Source organism: Pithys albifrons, chromosome 32 (assembly GCF_047495875.1).
Source record: "Pithys albifrons albifrons isolate INPA30051 chromosome 32, PitAlb_v1, whole genome shotgun sequence".
NCBI lineage: Eukaryota > Metazoa > Chordata > Aves > Passeriformes > Thamnophilidae > Pithys > Pithys albifrons.
The window spans coordinates 2,260,755-2,287,370 of NC_092489.1; positions in this window are offsets into that span (position 1 = coordinate 2,260,755).

Sequence of the window (26,616 nt, forward strand, 5' to 3'; positions counted from 1 at the left end):
GGGCCCCAAAATTGACACCTGAGAGCCCAAGGCTGCCACCTTTTCCCTGGGCGCAAAGCTCGACGGAGCGTTCCACGTGCGGTTCCGGGAAAGTGCCATTTTTCAGCCCAGAATTCCAGACCTATTAAGATTCCTCAGAGGGAAAAGGTACCAGGAGACAAAGCCATTGTGTATTTTGTAATGCTAATTGGGCCCCATCATTGGCACCTGAGAGCCCAAGGCTGCCACCTTTTCCCTGGGTGCAAAGCTCGACGGTGCATACCCTGTGCGGGTCCAGGAAAGGGCCGTTTTTCAGCCCAGAATTCCAGATGGAAGTCGATTCCTCTCTGGGAAAAGGTGTCAGGACAGAAAGCCATTGTGCCTTTTCTAGGGTTAATGGGGCCCCATCTTTGGCACCTGAGAGCCCAAGGCTGCCACCTTTTCCCTGGGCGCAAGTGTCGACGGCGCTTGCCACTTGCAAGTCCGGGAATGTGCCGTTTCTCATCCCAGAATTCCAGGCCAGCGAAGATTTCTCCCTTGGAAAAGGTGCCAGGACAGAAAGCCATTGTGCCTTTTCTAGGGTTAATGGGGTCCCAAAAATGGCAGCTGAGAGCCCAGGGCTGCCACCTTTTCCCTGGGCGCAAAGCTCGACGGTGCGTGCCACTTGCGGGTAAGGGAAATAGCCGTTTTCAGCCCAGAATTCCAGACCAATGAAGATTCCTCCCAGGGAAAAGGTGCCAGGACAGAAAGCGATTGTTCTTTTTCTCGGGGTAATTGGGCCCCATCATTGGCACCGGAGAGCCCAAGGCTGCCACCTTTTGCCTGGGCACAAAGCTCGACGGTGCGTTCCACTTGCAGGTCCGGGGAAGTGCCGTTTTTCAGTCCAGAATTCCAGACGGACGAAAATTCCTCCCACGGAAAAGGTGCCAGGACAGGAAGCGATTGTTATTTATCTAGTGTTAACGGGGACCCATTATTGGCACCTGAGAGCTCAAGGCTGCCACCTTTACCCTGGGCGCAAAGCTAGATGGTGCCTGCCACGTGCAGGTCAGAGAAAGTGCTTTGTTCAGCCCAGGATTCCAAACGGATGACAACTCCTCCCAGGGAAAAGGCTCCCAGGACAGAAAGCCATGGTGCTATTGTAAAGGTAATTGGGCCCAATCATTGGCACCTGAGAGCCCAAGGCTGCCACCTTTTCCCTGGGCGCAAAGCTAGATGGTGCCTGCCACGTGCAGGTCAGAGAAAGTGCTTTGTTCAGCCCAGGATTCCAGATGGATGACGACTCCTCCCAGGGAAAGTGCTCCCAGGACAGAAAGCGATTGTTCCATTTCTAGTGTTAATGGGGGCCCGTCATTGGCATCTGAGAGCCAGAGGTTGCCTCCTTTTCCCTGGGCGCAAAGCACGACAGTGCGTGCCACGTGCTGGTCCCAGATAGTGCCATTTTACAGCCCAGAATTCCAGACCAATGAAGACTCCTCCCAGGGAAAAGGTGCCAGGACAGAAAGCCATTGTGTTTTTTGTAAAGGTAATGGGGCCCCATCATTGGCACCTGAGAGCCCAAGACTGCCACCTTTTCCCTGGACGCAAAGCTCGATGGTGCGTTCCACTTGCGGGTCCAGGAAAGTGCCGATTCTCAGACCAGAATTCCAAACCGATGAAGATTCCTCCCTGGGAAAAGGTGCCAGGACAGAAAGCCATTGTGCCTTTTGTAGGGGTAATGGGGCACCATCATTGGCAACTGAGAGCCCAAGGCTGCCCCTTTTCCCTGGGCGCAAAGCTCGACGGTGTGTACCTTGTGCGGGTTTGGGGCAGTGCCATTTTTGAACCCAGATTTCCAGACGGACGAAGATTCCTCCCTGGTAAAAGATGCCAGGACAGAAAGCAAGTGTTATTTTTCTAGTGTTAACGGGGCCCCATCATTGGCACCTGAGAGCCAAGCCTGCCACCTTTTGCCTGGGCGCAAAGCTAGATGGTGCCTGCCACGTGCAGGTCAGAGAAAGTGCTTTGTTCAACCCAGGATTCCAGACGGCTGACGACTCCTCCCAGGGAAAGGGCTCCCAGGACAGAAAGCGATTGTAGCATTTCTAGTGTTAATGGGGGCCCGTCATTGGCATCTGAGAGCCAGAGGTTGCCTCCTTTTCCCTGGGCGCAAAGCACGACAGTGCGTGCCACGTGCTGGTCCCAGAAAGTGCCATTTTACAGCCCAGAATTCCAGACCAATGAAGACTCCTCCCAGGGAAAGGGTGCCAGGACAGAAAGCCATTGTGCCTTTTGTAGGGGTAATGGGGCACCATCATTGGCAGCTGAGAGCCCAAGGCTGCCCCCTTTTCCCTGGGCGCAAAGCTCAACGGAGCGTTCCTTGTGCGGGTTTGGGGCAGTGCCATTTTTCAGCCCTCAATTCCAGAACTATGAAGATTCCTCAGAGGGAAAAGATACCAGGAGACAAAGCCATTGTGTATTTTGTAATGCTAATTGGGCCCCATCATTTGCACCTGAGAGACCGAGGCTGCCACCTTTTCCCTGGGTGCAAAGCTCGACGGTGCATACCCTGTGCGGGTCCGGCAAAGGGCCGTTTTTCAGCCCAGAATTCCAGACGGAAGTCGATTCCTCTCTGGGAAAAGGTGTCAGGACAGAAAGCTATTGTGCCTTTTCTAGGGGTAATGGGGCCCCATCTTTGGCACCTGAGAGCCCAAGGCTGCCACCTTTTCCCTGGGCGCAAATGTCGACGGCGCGTGCCACTTGCAAGTCAGGGATTGTGCCGTTTCTCATCCCAGAATTCCAGGTCAGCGAAGATTTCTCCCTGGGAAAAGGTGCCAGGACAGAAAGCGATTGTGCCTTTTCTAGGGTTAATGGGGCCCCAAAATTGGCAGCTGAGAGCCCAGGGCTTCCAGCTTTTCCCTGGGCGCAAAGCTCAATGGTGCGTGCCACATGCGGGTAAGGGAAAGAGTCCTTTTCAGCCCAGAATTCCAGACCAATGAAGATTCCTCCCAGGGAAAAGTTGCCAGGACAGAAAGCCATTGTTCTTTTTCTAGGGGTAATGGGGCCCCATCATTGGCACCTGAGAGCCCAAGGCTGCCACCTTTTGCCTGGGCACAAAGCTCGACGGTGCGTTCCACTTGCAGGTCCGGGGAAGTGCCGTTTTTCAGCCCAGAATTCCAGACGGACGAAAATTCCTCCCAGGGAAAAGGTGCCAGGACAGAAAGCGATTGTTATTTATCTAGTGTTAACGGGGACCCATTGTTGGCACCTGAGAGACCAAGGTTGCCACATTTGCCTGGGCGCAAAGCTAAATGGTGCCTTCCCCATGCAGGTCAGAGAAAGTGATTTGTTCAGCCCAGGATTCCAGACGGATGACGACTCCTCCCAGGGAAAAGGTGCCAGGACAGAAAGCCATTGTGCTTTTTGTAAAGGTAATGGGGCCCCATCATTGGCACCTGAGAGCCCAAGACTGCCACCTTTTCCCTGGACGCAAAGCTCGATGGTGCGTTCCACTTGCGGGTCCAGGAAAGTGCCGATTCTCAGACCAGAATTCCAAACCGCTGAAGATTCCTCCCTGGGAAAAGGTGCCAGGACAGAAAGCCATTGTGCCTTTTGTAGGGGTAATGGGGCACCATCATTGGCAGCTGAGAGCCCAAGGCTGCCCCCTTTTCCCTGGGCGCAAAGCTCGCCGGTGTGTTCCTTGTGCGGGTTTGGGGCAGTGCCATTTTTGAATCCAGATTTCAAGACGGACGAAGATTCCTCCCTGGGAAAAGGTGCCAGGACAGAAAGCAAGTGTTATTTTTCTAGTGTTAACGAGGCCCCATCATTGGCACCTGACAGCCCAAGGCTGCCACCTTTTGCCTGGACGCAAAGCTAGATGGTGCCTGCCACGTGCAGGTCAGAGAAAGTGCTTTGTTCAGCCCACAATTCCAGACGGATGAAGACACCTCCCAGGGAAAAGGTGCCAGGTCAGAAATCGAATTGTCCTTTTCTAGGGTCAATGGTGCCCCATCATTGGCACCTCAGAGTTCAAGGCTGCCACCTTTTCCGTGGGCGTAAACATCAACGGCACGTACCACTTTCTTGTCCGGGAAAGTGCCGTTTTTCAGCCCTGAATTCCAGACAGATGAAGACTCCTCACAGGGAAGAGGCTCCCTGGAAAGAAAGCGATTGTTCCATTTTTAGGGTTAATCGGGCCCCATCATTGGCACCTGAGAGCCCAAGGTTGCCTCTTATACCCTGGGCGCAAAGCTCGACCATGCGTGCTACGTAAGGGTCCGGGAAATTGCCGTTTCTCATTCCAGAGTTCCAGACCGATGAAGATTCCTCTCTGGGAAAAGGTGTCAGGACAGAAAGCGATTGTTCCTTTTCTAGAGTTAATGGGGCTCCATCATTGACACCTGAGAGCCCAAGGCTGCAACCTTTTCCCTGAGCGCAAAGCTCGACGGTGCGTGCCACTTGCGGGTCCAGGAATGTGCTGTTTCTCATCCCAGAATTCGAGGCCGATGAAGATTTCTCCCAGGGAAAAGGTGCCAGGACAGAAAGCAATTGTGCCTTTTCTAGGGTTAATGCGCCCCAAAATGGACACCTGAGAGCCCAAGGCTGCCACCTTTTCCCTGGGCGCAAAGCTCGACGGAGCGTTCCACGTGCGGGTCCGGGAAAGTGACATTTTTCAGCCCAGAATTCCAGAACTATGAAGATTCCTCAGAGGGAAAAGGTACCAGGAGACAAAGCCATTGTGTATTTTGTAATGCTAATTGGGCCCCATCATTTGCACCTGAGAGACCGAGGCTGCCACCTTTTCCCTGGGTGCAAAGCTCGACGGTGCATACCCTGTGCGGGTCCGGGAAAGGGCCGTTTTTCAGCCCTGAATTCCAGACGGAAGTCGATTCCTCTCTGGGAAAAGGTGTCAGGACAGAAAGCTATTGTGCCTTTTCTAGGGGTAATGGGGCCTCATCATTGGCACCTGAGAGCCCAAGGCTGCCACCTTTTCCCTGGGCGCAAATGTCGACGGCGCGTGCCACTTGCAAGTCCGGGAATGTGCCGTTTCTCATCCCAGAATTCCAGGCCAGCGAAGATTTCTCCCTGGGAAAAGGTGCCAGGACAGAAAGCGATTGTGCCTTTTCTAGGGTTAATGGGGCCCAAAAATTGGCAGCTGAGAGCCCAGGGCTGCCACCTTTTCCCTGGGCACAAAGCCCGACGGTGCGTTCCACTTGCAGGTCCGGGAAACTGCCGTTTTTCACTCCAGAATTCCAGACGGACGAAAATTCCTCCCACGGAAAAGGTGCCAGGACAGAAAGCGATTGTTATTTATCTAGTGTTGACGAGGACCCATCATTGGCACCTGAGAGCCCAAGGCTGTCACCTCTTCCCTGGGCGCAAAGCTAGATGGTGCCTTCCAAGTGCAGGTCAGAGAAAGTGCTTTGTTCAGCCCAGGATTCCAGACGGATGACGACTCCTCCCAGGGAAAGGGCTCCCAGGACAGAAAGTGATTGTTCCATTTCTAGGGTTAATGGGGGCCCGTCATTGGCATCTGAGAGCCAGAGGTTGCCTCCTTTTCCCTGGACGCAAAGCACGACAGTGCGTGCCACGTGCTGGTCCCAGAAAGTGCCATTTTACAGCCCAGAATTCCAGACCAATGAAGACTCCTCCCAGGGAAAAGGTGCCAGGACAGAAAGCCATTGTGCTTTTTGTAAAGGTAATGGGGCCCCATCATTGGCACCTGAGAGCCCAAGACTGCCACCTTTTCCCTGGACGCAAAGCTCGATGGTGCGTTCCACTTGCGGGTCCAGGAAAGTGCCGATTCTCAGACCAGAATTCCAAACCGCTGAAGATTCCTCCCTGGGAAAAGGTGCCAGGACAGAAAGCCATTGTGCCTTTTGTAGGGGTAATGGGGCACCATCATTGGCAGCTGAGAGCCCAAGGCTGCCCCCTTTTCCCTGGGCGCAAAGCTCGACGGTGTGTACCTTGTGCGGGTTTGGGGCAGTGCCATTTTTGAACCCAGATTTCCAGACGGACGAAAATTCCTCCCTGGGAAAAGGTGCCAGGACAGAAAGCAAGTGTTATTTTTCTAGTGTTAACGGGGCCCCATCATTGGCACCTGAGAGCCCAAGTCTTCCACCTTTTGCCTGGGCGCAAACGTCGACGGCGCGTGCCACTTGCGGGTTCCAGGGAAGTGCCATTTTTCAGCCCAGAATTCCAGACGGACGAAGACACCTCCCAGGGAAAATGTGCAAGGTCAGAAATCGAATTGTCCTTTTCTAGGGTCAATGGTGCCCCATCATTGGCACCTCAGAGTTCAAGGCTGCCACCTTTTCTGTGGGCGCAAACATCAACGGCGCGTACCACTTTCTTGTCCGGGAAAGTGCCGTTTTTCAGCCCTCAATTCCAGACGGATGAAGACTCCTCACAGGGAAGAGGCTCCGAGGAAAGAAAGCGATTGTTCCATTTCTAGGGTTGTGCTGGTTTGAAGGTGAACCAGCAGGGGAAATGAACTCGCCACGAGAGAGATTATAAATCAGAGCTAAAATTTAATAATAATATTACAATAACAACACTGACACACAAGGGAAATTGCTTTCAACTCAAAATACCCCAGCAATATAACCCAGTGTCCTGGGGCACAAACCCAAGGGGGTTTGTTTGCCCTTGTGCTGAGACCCCTGTGGTTCCCCCAAGTCCAGAGCAAAAGGAAAAGAAAAACCTGTTGGTGCAAGCGAGGGCTGTGGTCTGGGCGAGAGCGGTGATCTCCTGCTGTCGAGGTCCTGCTGCTGCTCTGGATCCGACGAGAAGGTTCCCGAGGTCTTCTTACCCACCACTTATGTACCCTCAGGGAGCACTCAGTCCCTCCCCCTGGGCGGGGACTCACACAATGGGTGATTAACTCTGGGAGCCAGGGGTTATTGAGCTGTTGATGGCCCATTAGCAGCTCCGCCCCCCCTCAGGCTGGGTGTGAAGGAGATAATGGCTCCCTGGGCAGCTGCTGCTAATGGCCCATTGTCCTTGGGGAATGAATAGAGGGGGTGGAATACACAGGTTTGATCACCACCACACAGGGTTAGCTGGTCCCTCCAGCTGAACTAGGACATTATCCACCCCTTATTCCACTCCATCTAGTAATTCCCAAATTAACCCCCTTTTTACCTATACATACATACATATACACATATATTCAATGAAACATTACAAACTCTTCTCGCTCAAAATTAGGTCCCCTTGTGGTACACAACGTGTTTCTCCATCTTTTTGCATTACCCACCAAGTGCAACCAGGTCCTTGAGCAAGGACAATCCCTCGGATGGGTTTGCCTTTGTTTGAGGTGGGACTCACCCAAACAGTCTTTCCTAACATACCTCTCATATGGACCACAGGGACTTTATCTCCATCTACAGTATTCAAGAGTTCTGATTGGGCAGGGCCAGCTCGATTGATGGAGCCCCAGGTGTTGACCAACCAGGTGGCCTTTGCCAAATGCAGCTCCCAGTGTTTGAAAGTTCCCCCACCCAACGCCTTCAAGGTTGTTTTCAGCAGTCCATTACATCGCTCAACTTTCCCGGCAGCTGGAGCATGGTAGGGGATATGATACACCCACTCAATGCCGTGCTCTCTGGCCCAGGTGTCTATGAGGCTGTTCTTGAAGTGGGTGCCGTTGTCAGACTCTATTCTCTCTGGGGTGCCGTGTCTCCACAGGACTTGTTTCTCAAGGCCCAGGATGGTATTCCGGGCAGTGGCGTGAGATACGGGGTATGTCTCCAGCCATCCAGTGGTTGCCTCTACCATGGTCAGCACATAGCGCTTGCCTTGGCGTGTTTGGGGAAGTGTGATGTAGTCAACTTGCCAGGCTTCCCCATACCTGTATTTCGACCACCGTCCACCATACCATAGAGGCTTCACCCGCTTGGCCTGCTTGATGGCAGCACATGTGTCACAGTCATGGATAACCTGTGAGACACCGTTCATGGTTAGATCCACCCCTCGGTCACGAGCCCATCTGTATGTTGCATCTCTGCCTTGATGACCAGAGGCATCATGGGCCCATCGGGCTAGAAACAATTCACCTTTATGCTGCCAATCCAGATCTACCTGAGAGACTTCAATCCTGGCAGCTCAATCCACCTGCTCATGGTTACGATGCTCCTCATTAGCCCGGCTCTTGGGTACATGAGCATCTACGTGACGGACCTTCACACTCAGCTTCTCTACCCGGGCAGCGATGTCCTGTCACATCTCAGCCGCCCAGATGGGTTTCCCTTTGCGCTGCCAGCCGGCCTTTCTCCAACGCTCCAGCCATCCCCACAGAGCATTGGCCACCATCCACGAGTCAGTGTAAAGGTAGAGTCTTGGCCACTTCTCTCGTTCAGCGATATCCAAAGCCAGCTGAACAGCTTTCAGCTCTGCAACCTGACTTGATCCACCTTGTCCTTCAGTCGCTTCTGCAACTCGACGCGTAGGACTCCATACAGCTGCTTTCCATTTCCGGCTTGTCCCTACAATGCGGCAAGAGCCATCTGTGAAGAGAGCATATCGCTTCTCCTCTTCTGGTAGCTGGTTATATGGTGGGGCCTCCTCAGCTCGTGTCACCTGCTCCTCTTCTTCTTCAGAGGACAATCCGAAACTCTCACCTTCCGGCCAGTTGGTGATGATTTCCAAAATCCCAGGGCGATTAGGATTCCCTATCCGGGTTCGCTGCGTGATCAGAGCGATCCACTTACTCCATGTGGCATCAGTGGCGTGATGGGTAGAAGGAGTTTTTCCTTTGAACATCCAGCCCAACACTGGTAGTCGGGATGCCGGGATGAGCTGTGCCTCAGTGCCAATCACTTCTGAGGCAGCTCGAACTCCTTCATAAGCTGCCAGGATCTCTTTCTCAGTTGGGGTGTAGCTGGCCTCAGATCCTTTGTATCCCCGACTCCAGAATCCCAGCGGTCGTCCTCGAGTCTCCTCAGGTACTTTCTGCCAGAGGCTCCAGGATGGGCCATTCTCCCCGGCTGCAGTGTAGAGCACATTCTTCACATCCTGTCCTGTCCTGACTGGCCCAAGGGCTACTGCATGGGTAATCTCCTGTTTAATCTGCTCAAAGGCTTGTTGTTGTTCAGGGCCCCACTGGAAATCATTTTTCTTCCATGTCACAAGGTAGAGAGGGCTTACAATCTGACTGTACTCAGGGATATGCATCCTCCAAAAGCCCACGGCGCCTAGGAAAGCCTGAGTTTCCTTCTTGCTGGTCGGTGGGGACATGGCTGCTATTTTGTTGATCACCTCTGTTGGAATCTGGCGACGCCCGTCTTGCCACTTCACTCCTAGGAACTGAATTTCCTGAGCAGGTCCCTTGACCTTACTTCGTTTAATGGCAAAACCAGCTCTTAGGAGAGTCTGGATTATCTTCTTTCCTTTCTCAAAAACCTCCCCTGCTGTGTTCCCCCATACAATGATGTCATCGATGTACTGTAGATGTTCTGGAGCCTCACCCTTTTCCAATGCAGTCTGGATCAGTCCATGGCAAATGGTGGGACTGTGTTTCCACCCCTGGGGCAGTCGATTCCAGGTGTACTGCACCCCCTTCCAGGTGAAAGCGAACTGCGGCCTGCACTCTGCTGCCAACGGAATGGAGAAAAAGGCATTGGCAATGTCGATGGTGGCATACCACTTGGCTGCCTTGGACTCCAGCTCATACTGAAGCTCCAGCATGTCCGGCACAGCGGCACTCAGGGGGGGTGTGACCTCATTGAGACCACAGTAATCCACCGTCAGCCTCCACTCTCCACTGGACTTTCGTACCGGCCATATGGGGCTATTAAAGGGAGAGTGAGTCTTGCTGACCACCCCTTGGCTCTCCAGCTCACGAATCATCTTGCATATGGGGGTCACAGAGTCTCGGTCAGTGCGGTATTGCCGACGGTGCACTGTGGCTGTGGCCAACGGTACCAATTGTTCTTCAACTTTCAGCAGTCCTACAGCAGAAGGGTCCTCTGAGAGGCCAGGCAAAGTGCTCAGCTGTCTGATTTCCTCTGTCTCCACAGCAATGTTGCAAGGTAGCGAGAATACATTTCTGGCCCAAGTCGTGCAAATTTTAACCACATCTGGGATGTGCACTGGACACCATCTGGACTTCTAGGGAATCTCTCATCCTCTGAAAAAATTATCTCCGGTACGGCTAATTCCCTTAAGCACCGGATACCTTGTTCCATCGTGTTCCACTGTCCTTGCTGTACGTGGAGGTCCTCCTTACAAAGATATCTCTCCCTCACGCTTGACAACAGTCGCCGCCAGAGGCTGAGAGTTTCCTGTCTCTTTCCAATGCCCTGATCAATGACAACATCTCGAGAAAGGGATCCCAGCTGCCTTGCCTCACTCCCATCTAGAATTGTATCATTGGCTGCAGCATCCCAGATTCGAAGTAGCCAGGTCAAGATGGACTCATTTGCCTGTCGTGTGAACTCTCTCCGGAGCTCACGCAGCTCTCCCAGGGATAGGGACCGGGTGATTATTTCTGGCTCCATTTCTTCTGCTTGAGATGAAGGTCCTGACTCTTCCTCGTCATGCGCTATATGAACTGATTTGGTCTTTGATTTTCTTTTCTGGACAGGGGCAACTGCTATCGGTTTCTGTTGTCCTTCTGGCTCCTCCATGGTTTGTGTGGACATGGTGCTGGTTGATTTGTTTCCCTTTCTCTCTGGCTCAGCTGTGGTTTGTGTGGGCATGGTGCTGGTTGATGTATCTCTTCTCCTCTCTGACTCAGCCATGGTTTGGGTGGACATGGTGCTGGTTGATGTATCTCTCTTCCTCTCTGGCTCAGTCATGGTCTGGGTGGACATGGTGCTGGTTGATGTATCTCTCTTCCTCTCTGGCTCAGCCGTGGTTTGGGTGGACATGATGCCTGTGGATTTGCTCCCTTTCTCCTCCTCCTGATGATGCTGTACCACACCAAGCAGTGTGCGGTAGGCAGTGGCCAGGGCCCAGCAGGTTGCTGTGAGCTGCACATCTCTGGGACTACCAGAGCATCTTCCTTTCACATAGCTTAGCATTTTGGCAGGGTCCTGCAGTTGTTCCGGGGTGAATTTCCAGATCATTTGAGGAGAGAAGGTCTCCAAATACTGGCCCATATCTTCCCACTTCCCGTGCCACTCAACATCATCCGCTCCCAGGGCAGGCCTCCAGCAAGTCTCCTTAGAGAGCCCAGTTCTGACCCTAAACATGGTGTATACAGTACAGAGGAGACAAAGAAACACTAACAGCAAGATTATGCTGTCCCTAACATCAAAAGGAAGCTCAATATTTTCAATGATTGTTGTAGCAGAGGTGAAAAGGTGGAAGTAACCATCTCCGCCTGTTTTCCCCACAGTCTGGGTGCTATTTTTAATGAGACCCCAGAGGTAACAACCCAAACCCGGACAGGCAGACCAGACTGAATATACATTCACAATGACATTCATTGCTTCTGATGTTATGAAACATAAACATAGTATATTAATAAAGCAATTTTTATCCTTCTCCCTGGTATTAAAGAGAGCATCAAAACAGGCACATGGTTCCCCATGTGTCGAAATATGAACAGGCCCAGATACACCATCCACATGAATATATCAAGCAACATGGTAGTCAGGGAGTTTCTGTATCCAAATACACAAAATGAAATTGTAATTCTGACTTCTCTCTCGTTGCCCCACGTTGGGCGCCAAAAGATGTGCTGGTTTGAAGGTGTACCAGCAGGGGAAATGAACTCACCACGAGAGAGATTATAAGTCAGAGCTAAAATTTAATAATAATATTACAATAACAACACTGACACACAAGGGAAATTGCTTTCAACTCACAATACCCCAGCAATATAACCCAGTGTCCTGGGGCACAAACCCAAGGGGGTTTGTTTGCCCTTGTGCTGAGACCCCTGTGGTTCCCCCAAGTCCAGAGCAAAAGGAAAAGAAAAACCTGTTGGTGCAAGCGAGGGCTGTGGTCTGGGTGAGAGCGGTGATCTCCTGCTGTCGAGGTCCTGCTGCTGCTCTGGATCCGACGAGAAGGTTCCCGAGGTCTTCTTACCCACCACTTATGTACCCTCAGGGAGCACTCAGTCCCTCCCCCTGGGCGGGGACTCACACAATGGGTGATTAACTCTGGGAGCCAGGGGTTGTTGAGCTGTTGATGGCCCATTAGCAGCTCCGCCACCCTCAGGCTGGGTGTGAAGGTGATAATGGCTCCCTGGGCAGCTGCTGCTAATGGCCCATTGTCCTTGGGGAATGCATAGAGGGGGTGGAATACACAGGTTTGATCACCACCACACAGGGTTAGCTGGTCCCTCCAGCTAAACTAGGACAAGGGTTAATCGGGCTCCATCATTGGCACCTGAGAGCCCAAGGCTGTCACCTCTTCCCTGGGCGCAAGGCTAGATGGTGCCTGCCACGTGCAGGTCAGAGAAAGTGCTTTGTTCAGCCCAGGATTCCAGACGGATGACGACTCCTCCCAGGGAAAGGGCTCCCAGGACAGAAAGCGATTGTTCCATTTCTAGTGTTAATGGGGGCCCGTCATTGGCATCTGAGAGCCAGAGGTTGCCTCCTTTTCCCTGGGCGCAAAGCACGACAGTGCGTGCCACGTGCTGGTCCCAGAAAGTGCCATTTTACAGCCCAGAATTCCAGACCAATGAAGACTCCTCCCAGGGAAATAGTGCCAGGACAGAAAGCCATTGTGCTTTTTGTAAAGGTAATGGGGCCCCATCATAGGCACCTGAGAGCCCAAGACTTCCACCTTTTCCCTGGACGCAAAGCTCGACGGTGTGTACCTTGTGCGGGTTTGGGGCAGTCCCATTTCTAAACCCAGATTTCCAGACGGACGAAAATTCCTCCCTGGGAAAAGGTGCCAGGACAGAAAGCAAGTGTTATTTTTCTAGTGTTAACGGGGACCCATCATTGGCACCTGAGAGCCCAAGGCTGCCACCTTTTGCCTGGGCGCAAATGTCGACGGCGCGTGCCACTTGCGGGTCCGGGGAAGTGCCATTTTTCAGCCCAGAATTCCAGACGGGCGAAGACACCTCCCAGAGAAAAGGTGCCAGGTCAGAAATCGAATTGTCCTTTTCTAGGGTCAATGGTGCCCCATCATTGGCACCTCAGAGTTCAAGGCTGCCACCTTTTCCGTGGGCGCAAACATCAACGGCACGTACCACTTTCTTGTCCGGGAAAGTGCCGTTTCTCAGCCCTGAATTCCAGATGGATGAAGACTCCTCCCAGGGAAGAGGCTCCCAGGACAGAAAGCGATTGTTCCATTTCTAGGGTTAATCGGGCCCCATCATTGGCACCTGAGAGCCCAAGGTTGCCTCCTATACCCTGGGCGCAAAGCTCGACCATGCGTGCTACGTGAGGGTCCGGGAAATTGCCCTTTCTCATTCCAGAATTCCAGACCGATGAAGATTCCTCCCTGGGAAAAGGTGCCAGGACAGGAATGGATTTCTCCTTTTCTAGGAGTAATGGGGACCCATCATTGACACCTGAGAGCCGAAGGCTGCAACCTTTTCCCTGAGCGCAAAGCTCGACGGTGCGTGCCACTTGCGAGTCCAGGAATGTGCTGTTTCTCATCCCAGAATTCGAGGCCGATGAAGATTTCTCCCAGGGAAAAGGTGCCAGGGCAGAAAGCAATTGTTCCTCTTCTAGGGTTAATGGGGCCCCAAAATTGACACCTGAGAGCCCAAGGCTGCCACCTTTTCCCTGGGCGCAAAGCTCGACGGAGCGTTCCACGTGCGGGTCCGGGAAAGTGCCATTTTTCAGCCCAGAATTCCAGACCTATGAAGATTCCTCAGAGGGAAAAGGTACCAGGAGACAAAGCCATTGTGTATTTTGTAATGCTAATTGGGCCCCATCATTGGCACCTAAGAGCCCAAGGCTGCCACCATTTCCCTGGGCGCAAAGCTCGACGGTGCATACCCTGTGCGGGTCCGGGAAAGGGCCGTTTTTCTGCCCAGAATTCCAGACAGAAGTCGATTCCTCTCTGGGAAAAGGTGTCAAGACAGAAAGCCATTGTGCCTTTTCTAGGGGTAATGGGGCTCCATCTTTGGCACCTGAGAGCCCAAGGCTGCCACCTTTTCCCTGGGCGCAAATGTCGACGGCGCGTGCCACTTGCAAGTCCGGGAATGTGTCGTTTCTCATCCCAGAATTCCAGGCCAGCGACGATTTCTCCCTGGGAAAAGGTGCCAGGACAGAAAGCCATTGTGCCTTTTCTAGGGTTAATAGTGCACCAAAATTGGCAGCTGAGAGCCCAGGGCTGGCACCTTTTCCCTGGGCGCAAAGCTCGACGGTGCGTGCCACATGCGGGTAAGGGAAAGAGCCGTTTTCAGCCCAGAATTCCAGACCAATGAAGATTCCTCCCAGGGAAAAGGTGCCAGGACAGAAAGCCATTGTTCTTTTTCTAGGGGTAATGGGGCCCCATCATTGGCACCGGAGAGCCCAAGGCTGCCACCTTTTGCCTGGGCACAAAGCTCGACGGTGCGTTCCACTTGCAGGTCCGGGGAAGTGCCGTTTTTCAGCCCAGAATTCCAGACGGACGAAAATTCCACCCAGGGAAAAGGTGCCAGGACAGAAAGCGATTTTTATTTATCTAGTGTTAACGAGGACCCATTGTTGGCACCTGAGAGCCCAAGGCTGTCACCTCTTCCCTGGGCGCAAAGCTAGATGGTGCCTGCCACGTGCAGGTCAGAGAAAGTGCTTTGTTCAGCCCAGGATTCCAGACAGATGACGACTCCTCCTAGGGAAAGGGCTCCCAGGACAGAAAGCGATTGTTCCATTTCTAGTGTTAATGGGGGCCCGTCATTGGCATCTGAGAGCCAGAGGTTGCCTCCTTTTCCCTGGGCGCAAAGCACGACGGTGCGCGCGACGTGCTGGTCCCAGAAAGTGCCATTTTACAGCCCAGAATTGCAGACCAATGAAGACTCCTCCCAGGGAAAAGGTGCCAGGACAGAAAGCCATTGTGCTTTTGGTAAAGGTAATGGGGTCCCATCATTGGCAGCTGAGAACCCAAGACTGACACCTTTTCCCTGGGCGCAAAGCTCGACAGTGTGTACCTTGTGCGGGTTTGGGGCAGTGCCATTTTTGAACCCAGATTTCCAGACGGACGAAGATTCCTCCCTGGGAAAAGGTGCCAGGACAGAAAGCAAGTGTTATTTTTCTAGTGTTAACGGGGCCCCATCATTGCCACCTGAGAGCCCAAGGCTGCCACCTTTTGCCTGGGCGCAAATGTCGACGGCGCGTGCCACTTGCGGGTTCGGGGAAGTGCCATTTTTCAGCCCAGAATTCCAGACGGACGAAGACACCTCCCAGGGAAAAGGTGCCAGGTCACAAATCGAATTGTCCTTTTCTAGGGTCAATGGTGCCCCATCATTGGCACCTCAGAGTTCAAGGCTGCCACCTTTTCCGTGGGCACAAACATCAACGGCACGTACCACTTTCTTGTCCGGGAAAGTGCCGTTTTTCAGCCCTCAATTCCAGAAGGATGAAGATTCCTCACAGGGAAGAGGCTCCCAGGAAAGAAAGCGATTGTTCCATTTCTACGGTTAATCGGGCTCCATCATTGGCAGCTGAGAGCCCAAGGCTGCCCCCTTTTCCCTGGGCGCAAAGCTCGACGGTGTGTACTTTCTGCGGGTTTGGGCTAGTGACATTTTTGAAACCAGATTTCCAGACGCACGAAAATTCCTCCCTGGGAAAAGGTGCCAGGACAGAAAGAAAGTGTTATTTTTCTAGTGTTAACGGGGCCCCATCATTGGCACCTGAGAGCCCAAGGCTGTCACCTCTTCCCTGGGCGCAAAGCTAGATGGTGCGTGCCACTTGCAGGTCAGAGAAAGTGCTTTGTTCAGCCCAGAATTCCCGACGGCTGACGACTCCTCCCAGGGAAAGGGCTCCCAGGACAGAAAGCGATTGTTCCATTTCTAGTGTTAATGGGGGCCCCATCATTGGCATCTGAGAGCCAGAGGTTGCCTCCTTTTGCCTGGGCGCAAAGCACAACAGTGCGTGCCACGTGCTGGTCCCAGAAAGTGCCATTTTACAGCCCAGAATTCCAGACCGATGAAGACTCCTCCCAGGGAAAAGGTGTCAGGACAGAAAGCCATTGTGCCTTTTCTAGGGTTAATGGGACCTCATCTTTGGCACCTGAGACCCCAGGGCTGCCACCTTTTCCCTGGGCGCAAATGCCGACGGCGCGTGCCACTTGCAAGTCCGGAAATGTGCCGTTTCTCATCCCAGAATTCCAGACCAGCGAAGATTTCTCCCTGGGAAAAGGTGCCAGGACAGAAAGCAATTGTGCCTTTTCTACAGTTAATGGGGCCCCAAAATTGGCAGCTGAGAGCCCAGGGCTGCCACCTTTTCCCTGGGCGCAAAGCTCGACGGTGCGTGCCACTTGCGGGTAAGGGAAAGAGCCCTTTTCAGCCCAGAATTCCAGACCAATGAAGATTCCTCCCAGGGAAAAGGTGCCAGGACAGAAAGCGAGTGTTCTTTTTCTAGGGGTAATGGGGCCCCATCATTGGCACCTGAGAGCCCAAGGCTGCCACCTTTTGCCTGGGCACAAAGCTCGACGGTGCGTTCCACTTGGAGATCCGGGGAAGGGCCGTTTTTCAGCCCAGAATTCCAGATGGACGAAAATTCCTCCAAGGGAAAAGGTGCCAGGACAGAAAGCGATTATTATTTATCTAGTGTTAACGGGGACCCATTGTTGGCACCTGAGAGCCCAAGGCTGCCACCTTTACCCTGGGCGCAAAGCTAGATGGTGCCTGCCACATGCAGGTCAGGGAAAGTGCTTTGTTCAGCCCAGGATTCCAGACGGATGACGACTCCTCCCCGGGAAAAGGCTCCCAGGACAGAAAGCGATTGTTCCATTTCTAGTGTTAATGGGGGCCCGTCATTGGCATCTGAGAGCCAGAGGTTGCCTCCTTTTCCCTGGGTCAAAGCACGACAGTGCGTGCCACGTGCTGGTCCCAGAAAGTGCCATTTTACAGCCCAGAATTCCAGACGGACGAAGATACCTCCCAGGGAAAAGGTGCCAGGTCAGAAATCGAATTGTCCTTTTCTAGTGTCAATGGTGCCCCATCATTGGCACCTCAGAGTTCAAGGCTGCCACCTTTTCCGTGGGCGCAAATCTCGACGGTGCATACCCTGTGCGGGTCCGGGAAAGGGCCGTTTTTCTGCCCAGAATTCTAGATGGAAGTCGATTCCTCTCTGGGAAAAGGTGTCAGGACAGAAAGCCATTGTGCCTTTTCTAGGGGTAATGGGACCTCATCTTTGGCACCTGAGAGCCCAAGGCTGCCACCTTTTCCCTGGGCGCAAATGTCGACGGCGCGTGCCCCTTGCAAGTCCGGGAATGTGTCGTTTCTCATCCCAGAATTCCAGGCCAGCGACGATTTCTCCCTGGGAAAAGGTGCCAGGACAGAAAGCCATTGTGCCTTTTCTACAGTTAATGGGGCCCCAAAATTGGCAGCTGAGAGCCCAGGGCTGCCACCTTTTCCCTGGGCGCAAAGCTCGACGGTGCGTGCCACATGCGGGTAAGGGTAAGAGCCGTTTTCAGCCCAGAATTCCAGACCAATGAAGATTCCTCCCAGGGAAAAGGTGCCAGGACAGAAAGCCATTGTTCTTTTTCTAGGGGTAATGGGGCCCCATCATTGGCATCTGAGAGCCCAAGGCTGCCACCTTTTGCCTGGGCACAAAGCTCGACGGTGCGTTCCACTTGCAGGTCCGGGGAAGTGCCGTTTTTCAGTCCAGAATTCCAGACGGATGAAAATTCCTCCCAGGGAAAAGGTGCCAGGACAGAAAGCGATTGTTATTTATCTAGTGTTAACACGGACCCATTGTTGGCACCTGAGAGCCCAAGGCTGCCACCTTTTGCCTGGGCGCAAAGCTAGATGGTGCCTGCCATGTGCAGGTCAGAGAAAGTGCTTTGTTCAGCCCAGGATTCCAGACGGCTGATGACTCCTCCCAGGGAAAAGGCTCCCAGGACAGAAAGCGATTGTTCCATTTCTAGTGTTAATGGGGGCCCGTCATTGGCATCTGAGAGTCAGAGGTTGCCTCCTTTTCCCTGGGCGCAAAGCACGACAGTGCGTGCCACGTGCTGGTCCCAGAAAGTGCCATTTTACAGCCCAGAATTCCAGACCAATGAAGACTCCTCCCAGGGAAAAGGTGCCAGGACAGAAAGCCATTGTGCTTTTTGTAAAGGTAATGGGGCCCCATCATTGGCACCTGAGAGCCCAAGACTGCCACCTTTTCCCTGGACGCAAAGCTCGATGGTGCGTTCCACTTGCGGGTCCAGGAAAGTGCCGATTCTCAGAGCAGAATTCCAAACCGATGAAGATTCCTCCCTGGGAAAAGGTGCCAGGACAGAAAGCCATTGTACCTTTTGTAGGGGTAATGGGGCACCATCATTGGCAGCTGAGAGCCCAAGGCTGCCCCCTTTTCCCTGGGCGCAAAGCTCGACGGTGTGTACCTTGTGCGGGTTTGGGGCAGTGCCATTTTTGAACCCAGATTTCCAGACGGATGAAGATTCCTCCCTGGGAAAAGGTGCCAGGACAGAAAGCAAGTGTTATTTTTCTAGTGTTAACGGGGACCTATCATTGGCACCTGAGAGCCCAAGGCTGCCACCTTTTGCCTGGGCGCAAATGTCGACGGCGCGTGCCACTTGCTGGTCTGGGGAAGTTCCATTTTTCAGCCCAGAATTCCAGACGGACGAAGACACCTCCCAGGGAAAAGGTGCCAGGTCAGAAATCGAATTGTCCTTTTCTAGGGTCAATGGTGCCCCATCATTGGCACCTCAGAGTTCAATGCTGCCACATTTCCGTGGGCGCAAACATCAACGGTGCGTACCACTTTCTTGTCCGGGAAAGTGCCGTTTTTCAGCCCTGAATTCCAGACGGATGAAGACTCCTCACAGGGAAGAGGCTCCCAGGAAAGAAAGCTTTTGTTCAAGTTTTAGGGTTAATCGGGCTCCATCATTGGCACCTGAGAGCCCAAGGTTGCCTCCTATAACCTGGGCGCAAAGCTCGACCATGCGTGCTACGTGAGGGTCCGGGAAATTGCCCTTTCTCATTCCAGAATTCCAGACCGATGAAGATTCCTCCCTGGGAAAAGGTGTCAGGACAGAAAGCGATTGTTCCTTTTCTAGGGTTAATGGGGCTCCATCATTGACACCTGAGAGCCGAAGGCTGCAACCTTTTCCCTGAGCGCAAAGCTCAACGGTGCGTGCCACTTGCGGGTCCAGGAATGTGCTGTTTCTCATCCCATAATTCGAGGCCGATGAAGATTTCTCCCAGGGAAAAGGTGCCTGGACAGAAAGCAATTGTGCCTTTTCTAGGGTTAATGGGGCCCCAAAATTGACACCTGAGAACCCAAGGCTGCCACCTTTTCCCTGGGCGCAAAGCTCGACGGAGCGTTCCACGTGCGGGTCCGGGAAAGTGCCATTTTTCAGCCCAGAATTCCAGACCTATGAAGATTCCTCAGAGGGAAAAGGTACCAGGAGACAAAGCCATTGTGTATTTTGTAATGCTAATTGGGCCCCATCATTGGCACCTGAGAGCCCAAGGCTGCCACCTTTTCCCTGGGTACAAAGCTCGATGGTGCATACCCTGTGAGGGTCCGGCAAAGGGCCGTTTTTCAGCCCAGAATTCCAGACGGAAGTCGATTCCTTTCTGGGAAAAGGTGTCAGGACAGAAAGCCATTGTGCCTTTTCTAGATTAATGAGGCCCCATCTTTGGCACCTGAGAGCCCAAGGCTGCCACCTTTTCCCTGGGCGCAAATGTCGACGGCGCGTGCCACTTGCAGTTCGGGAATGTGCCGTTTCTCATCCCAGAATTCCAGGCCAGCGAAGATTTCTCCCTGGGAAAAGGTGCCAGGACAGAAAGCCATTGTGCCTTTTCTAGGGTTAATGGGGCCCCAAAATTGGCAGCTGAGAGCCCAGGGCTGCCACCTTTTCCCTGGGCGCAAAGCTCGACGGTGCGTGCCACTTGCGGGTAACGGACAGAGCCGTTTTCAGCCCTGAATTCCAGACCAATGAAGATTCCTCCCTGGGAAAAGGTGCCAGGACAGAAAGCCATTTTTCTTGTTCTAGGGGTAATGGGGCCCCATCATTGGCACCTGAGAGCCCAAGGCCGCCACCTTTTCCCTGGGCACAAAGCTCGATGGTGCGTTCCACTTGCAGGTCCGGGGAAGTGCCGTTTTTCAGCCCAGAATTCCAGACAGACTAAAATTCCTCCCTGGGAAAAGGTGCCAGGACAGAAAGCAATTGTTATTTATCTAGTGTTAACGGGGACCCATTGTTGGCACCTGAGAGCCCAAGGCTGCCACCTTTACCCTGGGCGCAAAGCTAGATGGTGCCTGCCACGTGCAGGTCAGAGAAAGTGCTTTGTTCAGCCCAGGATTCCAGACGGATGACGACTCCTCCTAGGGAAAAGGCTCCCAGGACAGAAAGCCATTGTGCCTTTTGTAAAGGTAATGGGGCCCCATCATTGGCACCTGAGAGCCCATGGCTGCCACCTTTTGCCTGGGCGCAAATGTCGACGGCGTGTGCCACTTGCAAGTCCGGAAATGTACCGTTTCTCATCCCAGAATTCCAGGCCAGCGAAGATTTCTCCCTTGGAAAAGGTGCCAGGACAGAAAGCGATTGTGCCTTTTCTACAGTTAATGGGGCCCCAAAATTGGCAGCTGAGAGCCCAGGGCTGCCACCTTTTCCCTGGGCGCAAAGCTCGATGGTGCGTTCCACTTGTGGGTCCAGGAAAGTGCTCATTCTCAGACCAGAATTCCAGACCTATGAAGATTCCTCCCTGGCAAAAGGTGCCAGGACAGAAAGCCATTGTTCTTTTTCTAGGGGTAATGGGGCCCCATCATTGGCACCTGAGAGCCCAAGGCTGCCACCTTTTGCCTGGGCACAAAGCTCGACGGTGCATTCCACTTCCAGGTCCGGGGAAATGCCGTTTTTCAGTTCAGAATTCCAGACGGATGAAAATTCCTCCCAGAGAAAAGGTGCCAGGGCAGAAAGCGATTGTTATTTATCTAGTGTTAACGAGGACCCATCGTTGGCACCTGAGAGTCCAAGGCTGCCAACTTTTCCCTGGGCGCAAAGCTAGATTGTGCCTGCCACGTGCAGGTCAGAGAAAGTGCTTTGTTCAGCCCAGGATTCCAGACGGATGACGACTCCTCCCAGGGAAAAGGCTCCCAGGACAGAAAGCGATTGTTCCATTTCTAGTGTTAATGGGGGCCCGTCATTGGCATCTGAGAGCCAGAGGTTGCCTCCTTTTCCCTGGGCACAAAGCATGACAGTGCGTGCCATGTGCTGGTCCCAGAAAGTGCCATTTTACAGCCCAGAATTCCAGACCAATGAAGACTCCTCCCAGGGAAAAGGTGCCAGGACAGAAAGCCATTGTGCTTTTTGTAAAGGTAATGGGGCCCCATCATTGGCACCTGAGAGCCCAAGACTGCCACCTTTTCCCTGGACGCAAAGCTCGATGGTGCGTTCCACTTGCGGGTCCAGGAAAGTGCCGATTCTCAGACCAGAATTCCAAACCGATGAAGATTCCTCCCTGGGAAAAGGTGCCAGGACAGAAAGCCATTGTGCCTTTTGTAGGGGTAATGGGGCACCATCATTGGCAGCTGAGAGCCCAAGGCTGCCCCCTTTTCCCTGGGCGCAAAGCTCGACGGTGTGTACCTTGTGCGGGTTTGGGGCAGTGCCATTTTTGAACCCAGATTTCCAGACGGACGAAGATTCCTCCCTGGGAAAAGGTGCCAGGACAGAAAGCAAGTGTTATTTTTCTAGTGTTAACAAGGCCCCATCATTGGCACCTGAGAGCCCAAGGCTGCCACCTTTTGCCTGGGCGCAAATGTCGACGGCGCGTGCCACTTGCGGGTCCGGGGAAGTGCCATTTTTCAGCCCAGAATTCCAGACGGAAGAAGACACCTCCCAGGGAAAAGGTGCCAGGTCAGAAATCGAATTGTCCTTTTCTAGAGTCAATGGTGCCCCATCATTGGCACCTCAGAGTTCAAGGCTGCCACCTTTTCCGTGGGCGCAAACATCAACGGCACGTACCACTTTCTTGTCCGGGAAAGTGCCGTTTTTCAGCCCTCAATTCCAGACGGATGAAGACTCCTCACAGGGAAGAGGCTCCCAGGAAAAAAAGTGATTGTTCCATTTCTAGGGTTAATCGGGCCCCATCATTGGCACCTGAGAGCCCAAGGTTGCCTCCTATACCCTGGGCGCAAAGCTCAACCATGCGTGCTACGTGAGGGTCCGGGAAATTGCCGTTTCTCATTCCAGAATTCCAGACCGATGAAGATTCCTCCCTGGGAAAAGGTGTCAGGACAGAAAGCGATTGTTCCTTTTCTAGGGTTAATGGGGCTCCATCATTGACACCTGAGAGCCCAAGGCTGCAACCTTTTCCCTGAGCGCAAAGCTCGACGGTGCGTGCCACTTGCGGGTCCAGGAATGTGCTGTTTCTCATCCCAGAATTCGAGGCCGATGAAGATTTCTCCCAGGGAAAAGGTGCCAGGGCAGAAAGCAATTGTGCCTTTTCTAGGCTTAATGGGGCCCCAAAATGGACACCTGAGAGCCCAAGGCTGCCACCTTTTCCCTGGATGCAAAGCTCGATGGTGCGTTCCACGTGCGGGTCCGGGAAAGTGCCATTTTTCAGCCCAGAATTCCAGACCTATGAAGATTCCTCAGAGGGAAAAGGTACCAGGAGACAAAGCCGTTGTGTATTTTGTAATGCTAATTGGGCCCCATCATTGGCACCTGAAAGCTCAAGGCTGCCACCTTTTCCCTGGGTGCAAAGCTCGACGGTGCATACCCTGTGCGGGTCTGGAAAAGGGCCGTTTTTCAGCGCAGAATTCCAGACGGAAGTCGATTCCTCTCTGGGAAAAGGTGTCAGGACAGAAAGCCATTGTGCCTTTTCTAGGGGTAATGGGACCTCATCTTTGGCACCTGAGAGCCCAAGGCTGCCACCTTTTGCCTGGGCGCAAATGTCGACGGCGCGTGCCACTTGCAAGTCCGGGAATGTGCCGTTTCTCATCCCAGAATTCCAGGCCAGCGAAGATTTCTCCCTGGGAAAAGGTGCCAGGACAGAAAGCGATTGTGCCTTTTCTAGGGTTAATGGGGCCCAAAAATTGGCAGCTGAGAGCCCAGGGCTGCCACCTTTTCCCTGGGCGCAAAGCTCGACGGTGCGTGCCACTTGCGGGTAAGGGAAAGAGCCGTTTTCAGCCCAGAATTCCAGACCAATGAAGATTCCTCCCAGGGAAAAGGTGCCAGGACAGAAAGCGATTGTTCCTTTTCTAGGGTTAATGGGGCTCCATCATTGACACCTGAGAGCCCAAGGCTGCAACCTTTTCCCTGAGCGCAAAGCTCGACGGTGCGTGCCACTTGCGGGTCCAGGAATGTGCTGTTTCTCATCCCAGAATTCGAGGCCGATGAAGATTTCTCCCAGGGAAAAGGTGCCTGGACAGAAAGCAATTGTGCCTTTTCTAGGGTTAATGGGGCCCCAAAATTGACACCTGAGAGCCCAAGGCTGCCACCTTTTCCCTGGGCGCAAAGCTCGATGGAGCGTTCCACGTGCGGGTCCGGGAAAGTGCCATTTTTCAGCCCAGAATTCCAGACCTATGAAGATTCCTCAGAGGGAAAAGGTACCAGGAGACAAAGCCGTTGTGTATTTTGTAATGCTAATTGGGCCCCATCATTGGCACCTGAAAGCTCAAGGCTGCCACCTTTTCCCTGGGTGCAAAGCTCGACGGTGCATACCCTGTGCGGGTCCGGGAAAGGGCCGTGTTTCAGCCCAGAATTCAAGGCCTATGAAGATTCCTCAGAGGGAAAAGGTGTCAGGACAGAAAGCCATTGTGCCTTTTCTAGGGGTAATGGGACCTCATCTTTGGCACCTGAGAGCCCAAGGCTGCCACCTTTTCCCTGGGCGCAAGTGTCGACGGCGCGTGCCACTTGCAAGTCCGGGAATGTGCCGTTTCTCATCCCAGAATTCCAGGCCAGCGAAGATTTCTCCCTGGGGAAAGGTGCCAGGACAGAAAGCGATTGTGCCTTTTCTGGGGTTAATGGGGCCCCAAAATTGGCAGCTGAGAGCCCAGGGCTGCCACCTTTTCCCTGGGCACAAAGCTCGACGGTGCGTGCCACATGCGGGTAAGGGAAAGAGCCGTTTTCAGCCCAGAATTCCAGACCAATGAAGATTCCTCCCAGGGAAATCGTGCCAGGACAGAAAGCGATTCTTCTTTTTCTAGGGGTAATGGGGCCCCATCATTGGCACCTGAGAGCCCAAGGCTGCCACCTTTTGCCTGGGCACAAAGCTCGACGGTGCGTTCCACTTGCAGGTCCGGGGAAGTGCCGTTTTTCAGCACAGAATTGCAGACGGACGAAAATTCCTCCCTGGGAAAAGGTGCCAGGACAGAAAGCGATTGTTATTTATCTAGTGTTAACGGGGACCCATCATTGGCACCTGAGAGCCCAAGGCTGCCACCTTTTCCCTGGGTGCAAAGCTCGACGGTGCATACCCTGTGCGGGTCCGGGAAAGGGCCGTTTTTCAGCCCAGAATTCCAGTCGGAAGTCGATTCCTCTCTGGGAAAAGGTGTCAGGACAGAAAGCCATTGTGCCTTTTCTAGGGGTAATGGGGCCCCATCTTTGGCACCTGAGCGCCCAAGGCTGCCACCTTTTCCCTGGGCGCAAATGTCGACGGCGCGTGCCACTTGCAAGTCCGGGAATGTGCCGCTTCTCATCCCAGAATTCCAGGCCAGCGAAGATTTCTCCCTGGGAAAAGGTGCCAGGACAGAAAGCGATTGTGCCTTTTCTAGGGTTAATGGGGCCCCAAAATTGGCAGCTGAAAGCCCAGGGCTGCCACCTTTTCCCTGGGCGCAAATCTCGACGGTGCGTTCCACTTGCAGGTCCGGGGAAGTGCCGTTTTTCAGTCCAGAATTCCAGACGGACGAAGATTCCTCCCTGGGAAAAGGTGCCAGGACAGAAAGCAAGTGTTATTTTTCTAGTGTTAATGGGGCCCCATCATTGGCACCTAAGAGCCCAAGGCTGCCACCTTTTGCCTGGGCGCAAAGCTAGATGGTGCCTGCCACGTGCAGGTCAGAGAAAGTGCTTTGTTCAGCCCAGGATTCCAGACGGCTGACGACTCCTCCCAGGGAAAAGGCTCCCAGGACAGAAAGCGATTGTTCCATTTCTAGTGTTAATGGGGGCCCATCATTGGCATCTGAGAGCCAGAGGTTGCCTCCTTTTCCCTGGGCGCAAAGCACGACAGTGCGTGCCACGTGCTGGTCCCAGAAAGTGCCATTTTACAGCCCAGAATTCCAGACCAATGAAGACTCCTCCCAGGGAAAAGGTGCCAGGACAGAAAGCCATTGTGCTTTTTGTAAAGGTAATGGGGTCCCATCATTGGCACCTGAGAGCCCAAGACTGCCACCTTTTCCCTGGATGCAAAGCTCGATGGTGCGTTCCACTTGCGGGTCCAGGAAAGTGCCGATTCTCAGAGCAGAATTCCAAACCGATGAAGATTCCTCCCTGGGAAAAGGTGCCAGGACAGAAAGCCATTGTGCCTTTTGTAGGGGTAATGGGGCACCATCATTGGCAGCTGAGAGCCCAAGGCTGCCCCCTTTTCCCTGGGCGCAAAGCTCGACGGTGTGTACCTTGTGCGGGTTTGGGGCAGTGCCATTTTTGAACCCAGATTTCCAGACGGACGAAGATTCCTCCCTGGGAAAAGGTGCCAGGACAGAAAGCAAGTGTTATTTTTCTAGTGTTAACGGGGCCCCATCATTGGCACCTGAGAGCCCAAGGCTGCCACCTTTTGCCTGGGCGCAAATGTCGACGGTGCGTGCCACTTGCGGGTCCGGGGAAGTGCCATTTTTCAGCCCAGAATTCCAGACGGACGAAGACACCTCCCAGGGAAAAGGTGCCAGGTCAGAAATCGAATTGTCCTTTTCTAGGGTCAATGGTGCCCCATCATTGGCACCTCAGAGTTCAAGGCTGCCACCTTTTCCGTGGGCGCAAACATCAACGGCACGTACCACTTTCTTGTCCGGGAAAGTACCGTTTTTCAGCCCTCAATTCCAGACGGATGAAGACTCCTCACAGGGAAGAGGCTCCCAGGACAGAAAGCGATTGTTCCATTTCTAGGGTTAATCGGGCCCCATCATTGGCACCTGAGAGCCCAAGGTTGCCTCCTATACCCTGGGCGCAAAGCTCGACCATGCGTGCTACGTGAGGGTCCGGGAAATTGCCGTTTCTCATTCCAGAATTCCAGACCGATGAAGATTCCTCTCTGGGAAAAGGTGCCAGGACAGGAATGGATTTCTCCTTTTTTAGGAGTAATGGGGACCCATCATTGGCACCTGAGAGCCGAAGGCTGCAACCTTTTCCCTGAGCGCAAAGCTCAACGGTGCGTGCCACTTGCGGGTCCAGGAATGTGCTGTTTCTCATCCCAGAATTCGAGGCCGATGAAGATTTCTCCCAGGGAAAAGGTGCCTGGACAGAAAGCAATTGTGCCTTTTCTAGGGTTAATGGGGCCCCAAAACTGGCACCAGAAAGCCCAGGACTGCCACCTTTTGCCTGGGCGCAAAGCTGGACGGCGCGTGCCACATGCGGGTAAGGGAAAGAGCCGTTTTCAGCCCAGAATTCCAGACCAATGAAGATTCCTCCCAGGGAAAAGGTGCCAGGACAGAAAGCGAT